The 18895-nt window shown below is 41.7% G+C and overlaps 1 protein-coding gene and 1 long non-coding RNA gene across 3 annotated transcripts in view; both read left to right on the top strand.

Moving 5' to 3' along the window:
• The window catches only part of LOC109426169 (forkhead box protein O3), a 200144-nt gene that overhangs the window by 79480 nt on the left and 101769 nt on the right, over positions 1-18895 (top strand). The gene's annotated exons all lie outside the window — the stretch shown is intronic.
• Positions 8407-9213, top strand: LOC134292077 (uncharacterized). Its single transcript, XR_009999445.1, has 2 exons — positions 8407-8643; positions 8703-9213. It is a non-coding gene; the product is annotated as an uncharacterized LOC134292077 (long non-coding RNA).

The raw sequence follows: 18895 nt of genomic DNA, 5'->3' as shown, positions 1-18895 counted from the left end.
TATTATTCAATAAAAGCGAGATTCCGTCTTAAATTTTAGGACCTTATTGTCATGCAAACTAAAGACACTGTATGCTTAAGACACGAAATCTGATGATTGTTGCTGTTGATGATGATTGTCGCGTCATGACGATGATGCTGTCGAGCAATGCTTTTAAAGCGCGTTTGACAGGTCTCCTGTTCGATTGGAATGACATTGACAGCAAATTTGGAATTCCAATTGGAACATTTCGTGTCTTTGCATATAGTGTCTTTAATGCAAACTTGTTGCGATTATCGTCAGTAGTTACCCAGGGCAAAATTTAACACTTTCACTTTGTGGTTTTCTTTCCATTGCCGAGATGTTGACTGTGATATTCTCGTTCGTGATGTTTGCAAATGTGTTTAGAGTACATACACGAGAAGTTAACGATTTTTAGTGAAACAAACAGACCCCTGGTAAAACGAATACTGTTAAACTTGTTTGTTTGAATAAGTAGTCTGAACATGACAGAAACTGTCCTCAATCAGCAAGAAATACGTCATACGATGACTAACTTCATAATTATTTTTACCGAACGCGGCCATTTGTTCGCAGCTAGTCTGTCAAAAAAGTCCCGAGTCGAAGTAGGCGAAAAAATCGTTCCGACTGTCGTCATAAACAACGCGGATCACCAAAACAAAGCCACTCTTGCTGTCTCTCCTTTGGACCACGCCAATCCCAAACGAATGAAAATTCTGCCGAGGAATTCCACGGAGTCATGTCAGTCGATCCTGAGCGACCATTTCAAAAATATCTGAAACTTTGCACAGTTTTTCAATTTCATATAAATCGCCATTTTTTGATATTAAACCTTCATATTCACTCACGACTAACTTTTCAAAAGGGTTCAAAATAGTTCTAAAATATTCTAAAAGCTGTACAGCAAAAACGGATTGTTCGATTGTTATAAATTTTTCAGCAAAGTTAGATAACTAAATGATGATTCCTTAGAAAATATACACTGTAAAAAATTTCTTTTTCTACTTTGAAAAAATATGATATTTGTCACAAAAACTCAAATATCTCAAAACCCTCTTTTTACCAACTTCAATTTTTTAGGGGAAATGGCCCATTATATCAGCTATCTACCATAAAATTTTGGTGATGGTAAACTGATAAACAAAAAAGTTATGACATTTCAAACATTTCACAATTTTTACATTTAGTAACAAAAAAAAAATTTTTTCTGTGTAAATTATTTCGAGAATTATATTTTGATGCTGATTTTATTGTAAAGGCTACCGCCTGAATTAAACAAGTTGTTTTCATGATACTTTAGTTTGATTATTCGTAATTACTATAGTATCTATTTGAAACTTAGACGCGATCCAGTGTTGTGATCAAAAATATTGAGATTGTCATACTTTTTATTGTACGTGACTGGTGAAAAAATCCCTTGATAGTGTTGAAAAGCTGTTGATCATAAGAAAAATGGAATTAAACTTATTTTGAAGACGAAAGCTGCATAATAAAAGTTTTATATATACGCGTATACGTCTAGTTGATCTGCAAAAAATACCTCTTAGGGTCGATTTCTTCACCCTGGCTTAGGCGTTAAGCCAGGTTTAACTATATGGGTAAGCCTGGCTTACGGGTTAAGCCGAGGTGAAGAAATCGGCCCTTAGAGAACAGACTTTATGATCGGAAGAATGCGAGTAACTTCAACAACAACAAATGCATAAGAGGTACATACCACAGACAAACAGACGAAACGCCTAGAACAATTTTAGTGAAAATTCATCGCCCAGTTCACACTATCACCACCTGGTGGAAATGTTTCACGAAACACTGCGTTGTGCAATATCGTCATCAGAAGGCGCTAGTGTGAAACGTCAAACGCAAAGAAAAACGATGGGCGCTCTTCTTGTTATGAAAGCCACAACCAAGATTCAAAGTGATCGTTGAAGGCGTGGTCAATGAAAATTTCGCCAGTGTTACGTTTGTTTGTCTGTATACATACCTGACAATGCTCACGAAAAAAACAAAAAAATACTACCGCTATGAATATTAAAAATTGTATAGTTTTTTTTTTCTTCAGCCACCAACACCAAACAAGTAAGTTAAAATTAATAAGTGATTTTGTTTATTATAATCTAACGAACAAGATGAACAGTCGCTTTCTCAAAGGTCTTCAACTCAACGCTCTCTTGTAGACCGTTTGATGAAAAAAATGTTCAAAAGAGTTACGAAATCTCACCGAAAGCACCATAGATAAACTGAAAGAGACTGGTTATGCCCAAATGTCCACATTGTGTACAAAATTACGCATTTGCACGTCCTGCCGTCTAGAATTTGACAAACGAGCCATCTGTATATCATCGGTAAAGCAGGGCGCAGGAAGTTCGAAAACGACAACAACTGAGAAATTGCCATCAGCGACATCTGTTTAAACAATTTAATTACGCCCCTTTTCAAAAATGCCCTGTAATATTCTTCAACATCTATACCCATTTCAATATTTTTAACGTTGCAAAACACGCTTTCAACATTCATCTTGAAGAAGAGGGAAAACACTTGTCCTCAAATGTAACAGCAAATTAATGAATAAACGACTAATGCGCGGAGGGCGTGATAAAATCGGAACATTACGGTACATAGTATATTATATTATATGTATATATAATATATAATAAAAACAACTTGTTTTACTCACGCAAGGCCATTAACAATAAAATCAGCATCAAACTTCAATTTCCGGCCGAAATAATTTACACTAAAAAAAATTATTACTAAATGTGAAAATTGTGAAATGTTTGAATTGTCATAACTTTTTTGTTTATTTTCATGGTAGATTGCTAATACAATGGACCGTTTTCTCTAAAAAATTACGTTGGTAAAAAGATAGGGTTTTGAGATATTTGAGTTTTTGTGACAAAAATGATATTTTTTAATGTTAAAAAAGATTTTTTTTTCACAGTGTATATTTTCTTAGGAATCGCCATTTAGTTATCTAACTTTGCTGAACAATAAAATCAGCATCAAATCGCGATTCCCGGCCGAAATAATTTACACAGAAAAATTTTTTTTACTAAATGTAAAAATTGTAAAATTTTTGAAATGTTATAACTTTTTTGTTTATTAGTTTACCATCACCAAATTTTTATGGTAGATTGCTAATACAATGGACCGTTTTCCCTAAAAAATTCAAGTTGGTAAAAAGATAGGGTTTTGAGATATTTGAGTTTTTGTGACAAAAATGATGTTTTTCAATGATAAAATAGATATTTTTCACAGTGTATATTTTCTTAGAAATCACCATTTAGCTATCTAACTTTGCTGAAAAATTCATAACAATCGAACAATCCGTTTTTGCTGTGCATATTTTTGAATATTTTTGAACCATTTTCACATACACCCTTTTGAAAAGTTAGTCGTGGCTCTAAATAAAAATTTGATATCGAAAAATGGCGATTTAGATGGAACTGAAAAACTGTGCAAAGTTTCAGTTCAATAGAAAATCATGAATTAAAAATTTTCCTTAATTTTGATGCTGTTGCTTGGAATCGCTCTGCCGTGGAGGAAGACGCTTCGCTTCATACGGGGAAAGAAACGACCACAGACACAGGAGACCGGCGCGTTCCGGCTCACCCTGGTCTGGTACTGGTAGGTATAGTGTAGCCAAGCCATTGTCGTGTTGCTCCTCCTAATAGAATAGCAAACGACGGCGGCGCTTCGCCTGGTGTGCAGATACAAGGCGATTGTGCATTTACTCTGCCTGCTTGTTTATTTAAAGCGGATTTTATTTTCAAACTTGTAAATTTTACCATGAGTTTACTGCGGATCGTCTGCTTGCCGATGGCGCGTTCCGCGCACAGTTGGCCTTGAGTTTACAAACAACGCATTTTTTCACCGCCCAACAAGCAAGAGAGTGTCGTCCCCCTCGTGTCGGCCGCCGAAATTATGAATGGTGGTTGTCTAGCTACCAGCTCGCGGCCTACTTGGCCTGGTATGTCAAAAACCACCCGCGGCTAATCCGTCGTCCCAACAACTACTGTTTTGTTTGCTAGAGGCAGCCGGCAGGAGAAGAAGCTGAAAGATGATCTATCCCAGTCGTCGCCGGGACCGGGGCCGGGTCATTACAATCTGTATCCTTCATCAGCTCATCAGTAGCGTCGTGTCGTGGTCATTCGTTCTGCTCGTTTTCCATTGTACATTTTCCATTTCCACCCCTTCAACCTACAGTTCACGATTGTTGGATGGAGCACAGACAAGCAGATGTAACGCTTGGATTACATTCATCGTACAATGGCAGTGTTGCCAATCTTCTCGTAGCGCATTCATTGAAGTTTGACGTTTGCTCATTACCGCCATCTAGGATAATCTATGAATGTCGTTAGGTTTCATCCGTTTATCCTGCCCACCCCCTCGATTTGGGGCCATTGCTGTCGACGGCCACCATTTTCACTACATACATATTTGACAGGGGAGGCCAAGTGGTGTCAGGCCAAGCCAAGTGGACGTTTTTGCGAGAGTTTGTCACCGACCGCCACGAAAAACAAAAGCAACTGGCAGAGAAAGAGAGAGGGAGGTGTGACCCGCCGCTGCCGCCGCCGGGTTTTTGTTTGTCCGTTTCTCGTGTACCGGATGATTGCGGCTGATGATGGCCGGATAAATGGAGACAATTTTTCCTTGTTTACTTTTTAAATTAGTTCTGCTCCATTGATGGCTCAATTTCCGGGTTTTTCGTGGGGATGATGGGCAGGAAAATTTGGTTTACCCAGATGAATCAGTTGAAGAATCGCTAAAGGTGTATTACGTTTATTTTCATAGTTATTCATTTTCATAGAATTCTGGAGAGAATAAATTTCTGGATGAATCCTCGGGGGAATTCTTAGAGGAGCTCCTCAGAGAAAGTAAGGAACCTGAGAATAGTATTCTGGAGAAATCCTTGGAACAATTTCTTGAACAATTTCAGGGGGGCTCTTTAGAATATCTAAACACAAAATTTAGATAAATCCCTGGAGCAACTTCTTACAAATACAAAGTTATTACCATTGCAGCTAGCCTTTCTGAATTATCCGTGCAAGATCTCAGAACAGAATAGGGATCTGATTCTAAACTAAAGTCTGCACAGGAGTTAATCTACTGCGTTGTCGTTGGATATATTGAACGCTTTCAGTTCATTTAAGTGGTCATCTGGACTCGCTGTGGACTTGTTTTTTTTTTGGTGCGGTCATCCGGACGCGCTGTGGACTTTTTTGTCGCCATGAGACAATTATAATGGTGCGGTCTTCCGGACATGCAGTGGACTATTTTTTATTGACGCCATGAGACAATTACAAAGGTGCCGTCAAACACGTGTGAAAAACGTATCGATCACATCTCGGTTGATTATTATGGATAGCAACTGTCATAAAGAACCTCCATACCATTCTACTTCAATAATCATTTAACCAGAATGTTCTTTGAAATATGAAAATCCTTCTTTAACAAACTGTCAACGAGTATACGCCTATATTGCAACAGTCTGTAGAATTTCAACAGATTTTTCGTTTTTTTACCCTTCTTACACCCATAAGAAGGGTATAAATATCGCTCGAAAAACCGACTTTCGATCCGAGGCCCGGAGGGCCGAGTCTCATATACCAATGAACTCAGCTCGACGAACTGAGCAAATGTCTGTTGAGTTCTCTTGGAAGCAAATGAAAGCTACTACATCCTAGTAGAACGCTATTGAATTTTTTTTTCGATTGGACGTTTGGTTACCGAGATATCACTCGAGGAGTACTTATGAGTCATACATCTAAACTTTTTGAGATTTATGACCAAGTGTATTATAATAAATATTTCGGCCGTTTGTCAATCGATTTGGGTTCTCTTGGCACCAAATGAAAGCTACAGCATCCTAGTAGATCGGCCAGCAATTTTATTTCGATTGGACATTTGGTTACAGAGATATCTTTCGAAGAGTATTTAGGATTTATACAACTAAACCTTTTGAGATTCTTGACCAAATATATCATAATAAATATCTCCGTCTGTCAACTGAATTCGGTTTTCCTGGCACCAAATGGAAGCTATAACATTCTAGTCGAACCCTATACAATTTCATTAGGATTGGACATTTGGTTACCAAGATATCTTTCAAAGAGTACTTGGGAGTAATATAGGTTAACTTTTTGAGTGATTTTTGACCAAGGGTACCATAATACATATCTCAGCCGTCTGTCAACCGATTTGGGTTCTCTAAGCACCAAATGAAAGCTACAATATCCCTGTAAATCGCTCTGAAATTTTATTTCGATTCAACATTTGATTACTGAGATATCTTACGAAGAGTATTTCAATAAAATCTTTTTTTTATTATTATATTCACTTGTTATCTTGCATGAGTGTCTGACCAGTCTATGGGAAATTATTTTCAATAAATAATGCTGACCTCATACAAAGTGTATAAGATATTGTTTCAACAAAATTAAAAATAAAAATTACAAATACACAGGAATTCTATTAAAACTAACAAGATGTTAAATGAAAGCTTTGAATTTATATTTTGGGAAAAAAAAATGCAAGAACCGGACAGCCAAAATAACTAGCTAATGCCAAAACTGATTAACTTAGTAGATATATCATTTTTGTCCTTTCTACACCATAACCATGAATACCAAGTACTACGGAGCTAATTTTATCGACTGATCAAGAGATATTAGACAAAGTGTATCTCGCTGATTTTCTTACCATTTTGTTAATCGATTCAAGATCTTTTGGCGGTTAACAAAAGATACAATTTTCCAGAATATGTAAACTATTCATAAACATTCCATACAAGATTCTAGGAGGATTCTGGCATTTCTGGTAGTTTAGTCCATGGTCCATGATGCTATTTTGGAAACCAATCCACTAGATGCCAAATCCACAATATTTTCTAGAACTTTTGGTCAATTACACAAAATAAATATGTTAAATACAAATAATACAACAATAATTTTAATAAGTGTAAGAAGGGTTCTGTTCACCATAGGTGGATTAAATCGGTTTTTTTTTGTTAACGTAACTTAAGTTTCTCAATCACAACTAGATTTTCGGACATATTATTTCAGTCTCTTAAGTTGGTGTATCTTGCAGAACTTATCTGAATAAGAAACAAAATCGGCTGCTCGTTGAACGCTCACGAACATTGTGGTAAAAACACGCGTTTGTGCATGTACAGTGAGCATAGGACCTGCGCTCTAATGATTAAATACTTTTATTTTTCTATTCAGCTATGAATCCGTGTGACAATCGCATATCGTTCATCTCGCAACTTTAGCTTTCTAACCCTTTCGAGACGGAGTGCAGCAAAGTGAAAACTCCATACAAATGGCTCAATTTTGACTCTCTAGAACTCTTAGATTTCCCAACAAAATATTTTTTTTCCTTATTTGAAATAACTACTCTTTGTCTTACCTAGCTTTGGCCACCTAGATAAAACGCAAAAAAAAATATGCGATAGGTAAAACTTTTTCATGTTTGACTTTTTTTCTCTTTTTTAGGGTAAATCTCAGAGGCAACGTAAATAAAAGTTTATTTGCTCACTACAAGTGTAAATAATGGCTGAATTGTTAAACAAATTGCATAGTATAAAACAAAGTTTAAACAAATGAAAAGAATACACAAAACTGCTATCGCTCGACAGCACTGCAGATATCATCAGCTTGTAGCATTTCAAATGGTAGAAATCCTAGGCAAACCGGAAGTAATTGAACGAAGGTGTCCATAACGAAAAGTAAGGGCACCAAACCAAGTGGGAGAATGTCCATCCACTGATGAAAAATCCGATTGGCTTCGAGACCGAGCTATATCCTATAGCTTCCGGAAGGAGAATGGCATCTGCGCCATTCGTTATGGACGAACAGTTTCGACCATATTTGGTTCTCCAAGAAGGGAATGGTGGCTCCACAGAGGAAGCAAATTATTGGGAAAATTTCTCCAAATTGAAACGCCTTTTGAGAGCGATGCGATAGCCTTATGCACGCACACCACTTCATAACAAAATGCCGTCGTCGAATCAAAGGACATGGAAAAACAAACTATTGGGTGTCTATACTTAGAAGACAGAGTTGCAAATGGCGTTATTGCACAGGTTGTAGCTTGCACAGTGCATCGTAAAAACCAAGAAACTCATCGAGAAGACCAATCTGATCTACAAGCTATCTCCTTACATCGAAGATCAGACCATGTAATATCGGCTCCGTACTTTACTTACGGCTTCAAGTTTTTAAATATATTACCTCGACGTCTTCCACTGACTTACGTACTGCTGTACACTCAAAAACGAAATAAAACCTAGTTCGATTTTATTTGATACCATTTTTGTTTTCTCTGCACTTCCCTTATCTGTAGAGCCTTTGAACCACTGCTTCCATTATGTAGGAATATTGTGGCACTTGTTTCTCTGCATTTACACTTTGCTCAGTTTAAAAAGTATACTTGGGACTATTAAAAAGATATACTGCGGAAAAATAACATGAGATTATTTTACGCAATGTATTCAATAAAACAACAAAATTTAAACATGTCGGATCACCAACGGCCAAGAGGAATTTCACAACAATAAAAAGTCCTGGAGGTTCTTGACGCCGATTCCATAACCGGCAATCCTGCTTTCACTATCACCTACTTTGCAGTTCGTTGTAAAAACAGGTAAATAGTTCCCCAAAATATTATCGCCAAGCAGTGTTAGCTTAAGAAACCCGTTTTAGGCACTTCCGTGGGTACCCGGACAGGGCAACAAGCACAACGATTCTCCATAAGACACCCCAGTCACGAATATCGGCGGAAATGCGACCACGGATAAAGTGAGCAAATGGAAACCTGAATGGCACCGGCATCGAGATGCTGGTTTTCGCAGAAACGTTAATGTACGTGGCCACGTTTTCCGTGCTGCCGAAATTTGACGCATAATACCGGGCACGGAAGCCATCGTTTACAATATTCCGCTTCCGGCAGCTAAAAGTGGTCATTCACGGCGGTGGAAGTGGCCCGAAGAACACCAAACTGGCTCTGCTTATCCTGGGAGACCTGAAGCCGGTGTTCCTGACGATTGGTGGTAACAACTAGAGAGTGCTGGTGAGAGCAACCAAAATTTTGCTCAGTACTGTTCAGTCCCGGTTTGGTTTTGTAGACGAGAATGGAACGGAGCAACATATATATATAACTTTGTATTATCTAGAGAGTTATTTAGCTAATAAATATATTTCGTCGTTTGTAATATTTATATTTCTTTTCCAAATATGAAATCAAAACAAAACAAATTCTAGAGAAATTTAACTAAATCTCGGATATACTAGCTTCGGTAAACCGAAGTTATACTAGCACATGTGTATATTAAAGTTATACTTAGGGAGTATAGCCTGCATATATACGAAGCCTGGGGTCAACCAGGTGAAATTGATTTAGTGTGGGATTTATACTATTTAGTTTAGATTTTTTTTCTGAGTGTACGTACATAGGAGTTGTCTCCAGTTCCGCACTCTGCGAAGGGTCTGCAAATCGTCCTCCACTTGGTCGACCCATCTAGCTCGCTGCGCACCACGTCTTCTTGTACCGGTCGGATGACTCTCGAGAACCATTTTAGTCGGGTTGCTATCCGACATCCTGATGACGTGACCCGCCCACCGTAGCCTCCCGATTTTCGCGTTGCGGACGATGGTTGGTTTTCTCAGCAGCTGATGCAGCTCGTGGTTCATTCGCCTTCTCCAAGTCCCGTCTTCCATCTGCACTCCGCCGTAGATGGTACGCAACACCTTCCGTTCGAAAACTGCAAGGGCGCGTTGGTCCTCTGTACGTAGGGTCCATGTTTCGTGCCCATAGAGGACGACCGGTCTAATCAACGTTTTGTAGATGGTTAACTTCGTGTTACGGCGAACTTTATTCGATCGTAGAGTTCTGCGGAGTCCAAAGTATGCACGATTTCCTGCCACAGTGCGCCTCTGAATTTCTCTGCTGGTGTCGTTGTCGTCGGTCACCAGTGAGCCCAAGTACACGAATTATTCAACCGCCTCGATTTCATCACCGTCGATATAAATTCGGGGTGGCGGGCGCGGTGATTGCTCCCTGGAGCCCTTTGCCATCATGTACTTTGTCTTCGACATATTAATGACTAATCCGATTCGCCTGGCTTCACTTTTTAGTCGGATGTACGTTTCCGCCATCGTCTCAAATTTACGAGCAATAACATCAATATCATCAGCGAAACCAAGCAGCTGAACGGACTTCGTGAAAATCGTACCACTCGTGTTAATCCCCGCTCTCCTTATTACACCCTCTAACGCAATGTTGAACAGCAAGCACGAAAGACCTTGCCGTAACCCTCTGCGAGATTCGAAGGGACTCGAGAGTGTCCCTGATACTCGAACTACGCACATCACTCGATCCATCGTCGCCTTGATCAATCGTATCAGTTTATCCGGAAATCCGTATTCGTGCATAATCTGCCATAGATGTTCTCGATCGATTGTATCATACGCCGATTTGAAATCGATGAACAAGTGATGTGTGGGCACGTTGTATTCGCGGCATTTCTGCAACACCTGGCGGATGGCGAACATCTGATCCGTTGTAGCGCGTTCACCCATGAATCCAGCCTGATATTGCCCTATGAACTCTCTTGCAATCGGTGATAGACGGCGGCATAAAATTTGGGAGAGTACCTTGTTGGCAGCGCTCAGTAGTGTGATCGCGCGATAGTTCCCGCAATCCAACTTGTCGCCCTTTTTGTAGATGGGACACACGATACCTTCCATCCATACCTCCGGTAATACTTCCTCCTCCCAAATCTTGGTAATGACCCAGTGTAGTGCTCTCACCAGTGTTTCTCCACCGTATTTTAGAAGCTCGCCAGCGGCTTTGTTGTTTTTCAACCGGCCAACCTCTTCCTCAATCTCTTGGAGGTCAGGGGCCGGAAGTCTTTCGTCCTGTGCACATACTCCTAGATCTGTTACCACGCCACCTTCGGTACTTGCAACGTCGCCATTGAGGTGCTCATCGTAATGCTGCCGCCAACTGTCGACCACCTCACGCTCGCTCGTGAGAATATTCCCGTAATTATCTCGACACATGTCGGCTTGTGGCACGAAGTCTCTGCGCGAGCGGTTCAGCTTCTCGTAGAACTTTCGTGTGTCCTTAGCGCGGTACAGCTCTTCCATCGCTTCGCGATCTCGTTCTTCCTGCTGGCGCTTCTTCATCCGGAAGACTGAGTTCTGCCTGTTCCGCGCCTGTTTGTAACGTGCCTCATTTGCTCTCATACGGTGTTGCAGCATTCTCGCCCATGCTGCATTCTTCTCGTTTTTCAACTGTTCACATTCGCCGTCGTACCAGTCGTTTCTGTGATTCGGAGTAACCGAGGTACTACCTATGGCGGATCGGATGTCCCTACAGCCATCTTCAAGTGTAGCTGCGCCAAGCTGCCTTCGGTTGGTAGGGCCACTGCTAACTGCTGCGCGTAGTCTTAAGCCACTTCTACGTTACGAAGTTGCTCGATTGAGCCGCGGCGTTCGACTTCGACGCGTGGTGATAACTGTCGATAGTTTTGAGCGCATGCTGCATACAGCTACTAAGTAGTGATCCGAATCTATTTTCGTACTGCGGTATTTGCGGACATTGGTTATATCCGAGAAGAATTTTCCGTCGATTAGAACGTGGTCGATTTGGTTTTCTGTTTGATGGTCGGGTGATCTCCAGGTGGCTTTGTGGATATCTTTGCGGGGGAAGAAGGTGCTTCGGACTACCATACCACGGGAGGCTGCAAAGTTTACGCATCGCTGGCCGTTATCATTCGATACGGCGTGCAGGCTGTTTCGCCCGATTACCGGTCGGTACATTTCCTCCCTTTCTACCTGCGCGTTCATGTCGCCGACAACGATTTTCACGTCACGCGGCGAGCAACCATCGTATGTTTGCTCTAACTGCGCGTAGAACGCTTCTTTCTCGTCATCAGGTCTCCCTTCGTGTGGGCAGTGGACGTGGATGATGAAAGCTAATGACGATGAGTTTTAAACGCAGCTTGACCATCATCAGGCAAGTGGTCAGATTCAATTCTATGCTAACGCCACGATTGCCCCTGACGTCAATAATGCCTGAGAAGTGCTGAGCTATGGAGATTTCCAGGTTTGACGACAAGGGATGCTGCGCCGGAAGGTGCTACGAAGGACCATGTTCTAGGAAGCGGTGAAGTCCCGGAGACGTGACTAACACGGTCGTCATCGTTTAATACATTCTTCCATTGAGATGATCAATTAACATTATTTGAGTCATAAACTGATGTGATTACCTGCTACTTTGCAAACTACTCACGAATAATTCCGACACGTTTTTTTTTGTTGAATTCTAGTTATCATGGCCTGCTGGTTGTTTTGCATGATGATAAAAAACACAAAAAATCGAAAAAGCCATTAAATGAGTCATTATTAAAATTGCATTCGCTTTCTGTCCCTTGACGATGATGCGGCGATGGTAATACAGTAAAACCTCCATGAGTCGATATTGAAGGGACCATCGACTCAAGGAAATATCGAGTAGTGGAACAAAAATCCTTTGGGAAGTTTTTTGGGGGGACCATCATAGTAACCCAGAAATTATTTTCCAGTATTGAAAAATTTACCTCCATGAGTCGATATCGATTCAAAGAACATCGACTCATGGAGGTTCGACTGTAAAAATGTCCTCGTGTTGCTTCCTCACCTCTTTCGCCTCAGAAGAGAGAGAGAGTTTAGCAGCCTAGTAGGCCGGTTTCGTAAGTGAGCTGTATTGGTCTCAAATCTTGGGCTGCTGCGATTCAGTTCTTAAAGTTTCATCAGTTCAATTTCTTTCAATCTGGCTCTGTTAGAACTCACGCTGCAAACGACTAGTGTAACCAGCGCCACTCGCTTGCGCGCCGGCCGGTATTGCATTTTTCGCATATATCACTCCTCTATGACACATGAAAAATTCCTTTGGCCCCCAATGTGCAATCACACTTTCATACACGCAGCGGACGACGACGGAGAGAAGCCGGACTCACTTCTGAATATTGGTACCAATTATTTTATTGTTCAACGAACACACAACAAAAGTAAACCCGAGAGAATTTATGTGAAATTTCGATTCAAGTGAGTGTGTGAGCCCAATTCAAGTGGGTAGGAAGGTACGCGGATGAATTTTCCACTCCCTGTCTGGCCTTTCCTTTCGAGTTCTTTTGATGACAACGCACAGTGGTCGATAAAATAACCTGGCTAAAATTGTTATGTATATCTAGGTTCAGGTTTCATAATTTGACCATGCATTCGCTCGCCCACGTCAGACCTTACTTATACGCCATTGTATCAATGCTAGGTCATGAGCGGATGTTGGTTGTGGATGTTGCGGCACGGATTCGCTTCGGTACGGGGTTTGTCGGTTGTTAAGTGTAAGTTTATGATACAAAATTGAAATTAAAATAGTGCTTTGGAGACCAACTTGCGGTTCTTCACCGTGTGCACGATTTTTGACCGTCTCATGGTATGAATGTCGTCCATCGTGCGACGACAGACCGACGTAGTCGGTTTGCATATACATTTTCGAAGCGTAAAATGTAATCATCATAAAATTAACCCGTTTTAAAAGCACGCTGTCGATGTCGTCGTCTTGTATCGTGTCGTCGTTGTAGTAATGTCGCGATGTTCTCGAAGCCGGCTTGAGGAGCTAGTAGGCAGCTCTAGTGACAGTCTCTAAAGTAGCAGCAATACGTATTGGGGCCGTTTTATATCTCTGTATTTAATGGCGACAAACGTGCGGTACGGTACAGGATGAGAACGATGATGAGACACATTCGCGGGTTAATGGTGGAATGCAGTGGCTATGAATCGGGAATTTTACTTTTAACTGTATCGAATGTTTTTAAGAGTCGATAGTTAATTTGTTAATTGGTGTTGTTTGCCAACAGATCAATTGTGGGGTGGTCGATAAAGGCGGGGTTGGGTATTAGAATGTTAATCAATCTATGGGAAAACTGGGAATTGAACTCGGATCTCCTGATTTATAGTCACACCTACACCACACACACCTCCTCTCCTCTTCTTGGCGTAACGTCCTCACTGGGACAAAGCCTGCTTCTCAGCTTAGTGTTCTATGAGCACTTCCACAGTTATTAACTGAGAGCTTCCTCTGCCAATGACCATTTTGCATGTGTATATCGTGTGGCAGGCACGAAGATACTCTATGCCCAAGGAAGTCAAGGAAATTTCCTTTACGAAAAGATCCTGGACCGACCGGGAATCGAACCCGTCACCCTCAGCATGGTCATGCTGAATACCCGTGCGTTTACCGCCTCGGCTATATGAGCCCTTAACACCACACACAATTGGGTTTTTAAGTTAAGAAAAATTTTAGACTATCGGGCTTTCGTAGGAGATGAGGAAAAACTACGTCTGAACAGTAGAACGACTTGTTTAATAATGATAACAGTAACTAAGCGTAACTAAGACATCTAATGAATAGCAAAGTCAACAGTTCCTTTGATTAGCTTCAACACCCCCTCTTGTTGACGTGCTCGAAGACTCTTCTACAGCAAACCAATCCTTCTGCAAAAATCCTCGAATGTTTTAATAGTCAATGATTTTGTTAAAATGTCTGCTTCTTGATCACAGGTTGGAACATAGTGAATCTTGATTTTTCCTTGTCCTACCGCATCACGAATAAAATGATGTTTCACATCTATATGCTTGACACGTTTTGTTTCTTCTGTTTTTGACATAGCTATAGCACCTTGGTTGTCCTCCGAAATTTGAATTGGAAATACATTCTTCAATGGCATAAGATCATTTAACAATCCACCCAGCCATATTGCTTCACTTGTACAAGAACTCATTGCTACATATTCCGCTTCTGTAGACGACATTGCAACAGTTTGTTGATTCTTCGATGACCATATTACGGTATTCCCATAAACTTTCATTAGGTATCCGGATACGCACTTTCTATCTTTCTCATCACTCGCATAATCGGCATCAGCAAATGCATGAACAGCAGGCAATAGACGATTTTTCTGGTACGTCAATTTCATAGTTTTTGTTCCCTGCAGATATCTTAGAACCCGCTTTGCTTGCTGCCAGTGCTGCTCACCAGCCGCATCTTGAAAACGGGCCAAATATCCAACAATGTAACACAAATCAGGTCTTGTTCCCATCATTATGTACATCAAACCTCCGATCAGCTCTCGATAGGGATTCTTGCATTCGCCACTAAATTTCTCCAAATGAAGGTTAGGTTCAGCTGGGGTCTTGACAAGGTTGCATTGTTCCATTCCAAAATTGAGTAATAGCTTATCGATTTATCCGGTTTGAGAAAGTGTCATCAGACCTTCTTCCATCTTACGTTCCACTTTGATTCCGAGAAAATGGTGTGCCTCGCCCATATCAGCCATTTCAAATTCTTTCTTCATTTTTTCTTGAATATTTCTCACTACTCTTGCATCTTTTCCAGCGATTAGTAGATCATCGACGTAGATTACAAGGTACACGGAATTCTCCTTTTCTTCCTTCACATATAGGCAGTAATCGTGACGGGAACGTTGAAAACCAAGACTGACCAAAAAATCATAAACCCGTTTGTTCCAGCATCTTGAAGATTGTTTGAGGCCATACAAGGAACGCTTCAAAAGACACACTTCTCCATTTCCAGTTGGCAGCCCTTCTGGCATGGTCATGTACACCTTCTCCTGCAACTGGCCATTAAGGAAGGCCGTCCTGACATCCATTTGAAACACCAGCAAATCCTCCGTATTAGCTATCGCCAGTAATGTCCTAATAGTTGCCAATTTTGCCACTGGAGCGAAAGTTTCCTCGTAATCCACGTGTTTACGTTGCAGAAAACCTTTTGCCACTAGCCTCGCTTTGTACCTCACAGGATTTCCATCAGCATCCGTCTTGATGGTAAAAACCCACTTGCATGGCACCAACCGCACTGCCTCTGGTCGTTTAACGAATTCCCATGTTTGGTTTTTGATAAGAGATCTCAGTTCGTCATCCACAGCCTTTTGCCAATCTGTTTGATTAGGGTGCCCTTCTATATCCGAGTATTTTGATGGAATCTGTGAATCGTTGACAGCGACAGAAAATGCTCGATATGAAGAAACAAAATCATGTAACCAACCAGGTCTCCTGCACTCCCGGCCACTAGACCTCGGAACATTCTCCTCTTGAGAGTTCCCATTTGATTGTGGCGGGAGTGCGACTTGTTCTTCTTCGTCGGTGGCTGAAGTGTAGTCCTCATCTGCACATTCTCCATTTACTTGTTCTGGTTGTTCGCAATTCACCACACTAGCTTCAATGTCTGCTACAGAATCAGTTGACGGTGCCTTCGCTTGCATTCTTGGAATTTCAGCAGAAACGGTGATCCCAGGCGGCTGCATCTTATCTTCTTTGTAAGGAAATACCAGTTCATTAAACTTCACATCTCGTGCAACAAACATTCTGCGCTTCTCACGATCCCATAATCGATATCCGTTTGGAGAGTATCCCAACATCATGCATCGCTGTCCAGTTGGATCCAGTTTTCCACGTTTGGGCTTTGGAATCCAGGAAAATCCCAGGCAACCGAAAATGCGTAACTTGCCAACATCAGGTTTCTCTTCATTCCAGAATTCTGCAGGTGTGGCTGAACCTGACAATGCTTCACAAGGACTTCTATTTGTAACATATACGGAATTCAAAATTGCTTCACCCCATAACATCTTTGGAGCACCAGAAGAAACTAACATTGCTCTCATTTTTTCTACTATAGTTCGATTGAACCTTTCGGCTACCCCATTTTGTTGAGGTGTATATCCAACCGTAGATTCTACTTGAATTCCTTTGCTTTCATAGAAAACTAACTGCTCGTTCGAAAAATATTCACGGCCCAAAATCACACCTTAAATGCTCAATTTTCTTTCCAAATTTAGCTGTGACCATAGCTTCATACACTTTGAAATATTGGAAAACTTCATCTTTGTTGCGCATCAGAAATACAACAGCATAATGGGAAAAATCATCAATAAAGCTTACAAAATAATGTTTCCCGTCGTACGTGGGGGGTGAAATTTTTCCGCATACATCCGTGTGAACTCTTTCCAATACTCGTTTTGTCGCTGGACTGGAACCATTGAACGGCAGCCTCACCAACTTGCTTTCAGCACAGGGTTCGCAGAAAATTTTCTCGCATTTCTTCAACGTGTCCAATCCAAGAACCATCTCCGATTGCTTCAATTTTTCCAGATTTTTTTAATCCAAGATGTCCGTACCTTTGGTGCCACAGCGTAGTTTCAGCCTCAGCATCATTTTTCGTCACCAGAGCAGCATCCTTCCTTTCATTCCACATACGCAAGTAGTACAAATTTCCTCGAACTTCAGCTTCTCCCACTATTCGGGTGCCTTGCAGTATTACCGCTCTCTCTCTGCTTGAAAATCCACCTTTATTCCAACCTTCACGAGCTTCCTCAGAGATAGCAGGTTAAACTTGAGATTTGGGACATAAACCACTTCTCCTACTCTGAATGCCACAGCCTTCCCATTGACTACTGTTTCGTCCAGCGGTTGATCAGGCCCCACGTTGTGTCATAATTGCCCCGGAGGCAAGACGAAGAACTACTTTCAACTACGATTTATTTGCACCACAGAGAGGCAGTGCTCCTGCTCTGTGGTGTTATATTGCTTACAACTAACTACACATAGGGAGAGCTGCCGCTTTTATAGGCGGCAGCGATAGTACGGACATTACAAACATGTAAGAGCGCATCGCTTGTGCGATACGCATGCAAGCTAGCACCACGCAGCCCAGTTCGATGGGAACAATAAACGTTGGGCTGCTTGCTACTAGCAGCAGAATAAAGCGAAGTTAAAATCAATTGAATGTACCGCTGCGCTGCTGCTGCTACTGAGGGCGCCTAGACCACACCGTTCGTGTGTTGCGCCAACATACTCCCGCCCGAAAACGACTGTTTTCAATTGCAGGTAGTCGGCACGCTGCGCTGGAGCTCGCTCGGCTGGGCTGAGTTGTTCGGACGTTGACGACGACGATGTGCGCAGTCGGCCAGGTAGTTTTTCTGCTTGTCGTTATCATTCGCGCGACTGGGTTGATTGGGATGATCGGCTGTATCACTTCACACTGATGTGGTTTGGATTGGGATATCTCCAGTCACTTGTTTGATTCCTATTTGCGACGACGACGGATGGCTTGATTGCTTGATTCACTTCACACGGAGTGGTGTTTGATTCCTGTTTGAGACGACTATGGATGGTTTGATTGATGACGCTGGCGGTCCGATTGAAGGAAAATTGGTTTCGGCAGGTCGACGCTTCGGTCCTGCAGGGGGACGCTGGGGTCCCAAGGATGGACGATTCGACAAATCTTCGATGGATTGAAAGTTAAACAGTTCAACATGCTCCGTTCTACAGCCAACCTTTCCAGACTCTACTGATAACAACACTCAATTGTTTGATGGAATCAGCACCGGACCGCCTAGCTGCTTTGTTTCAATGTATCGTGTGCTATCGGTGCTATCCCGCTTCCAACGTTCATCGTAGCCTCGCCCTGGTATTGGATGCCACCGATTGATTGGAGGTGAATGTTTAATTGTGCTTCCTACAGCGTTATTCCAGAGCAGTATTTACTCTCTGGCGGTACACCTTGTACCCCGTAGCCTCCAATCTGCCATGTATTCGAAGAGCAAGACGGCCATGTTGCATGAAGTTCCGTTGCGGCAAATGGGCCCCCAGCGGCAAAAGCTCATCGGAATAGTCATCTCATCGGGTTCTTGCGTGGCCCGAATACAACCAGGCTGCCAGTGCATGATCGTTACATTTTCTTCTGTTGAAGCAGTTGCTTCAAGGCGGGGAGTATGTTCGGACAACGGTGCAGAACTCTAACCCCACAATCACTATCATACAATAGCTATATGTAT

The sequence above is a fragment of the Aedes albopictus genome, chromosome 3 (assembly GCF_035046485.1).
Source record: "Aedes albopictus strain Foshan chromosome 3, AalbF5, whole genome shotgun sequence".
NCBI classification, from domain to species: domain Eukaryota; kingdom Metazoa; phylum Arthropoda; class Insecta; order Diptera; family Culicidae; genus Aedes; species Aedes albopictus.
Note: the sequence above shows the minus strand (reverse complement) of the source record. Positions and strands in the feature narration are given on the sequence as shown.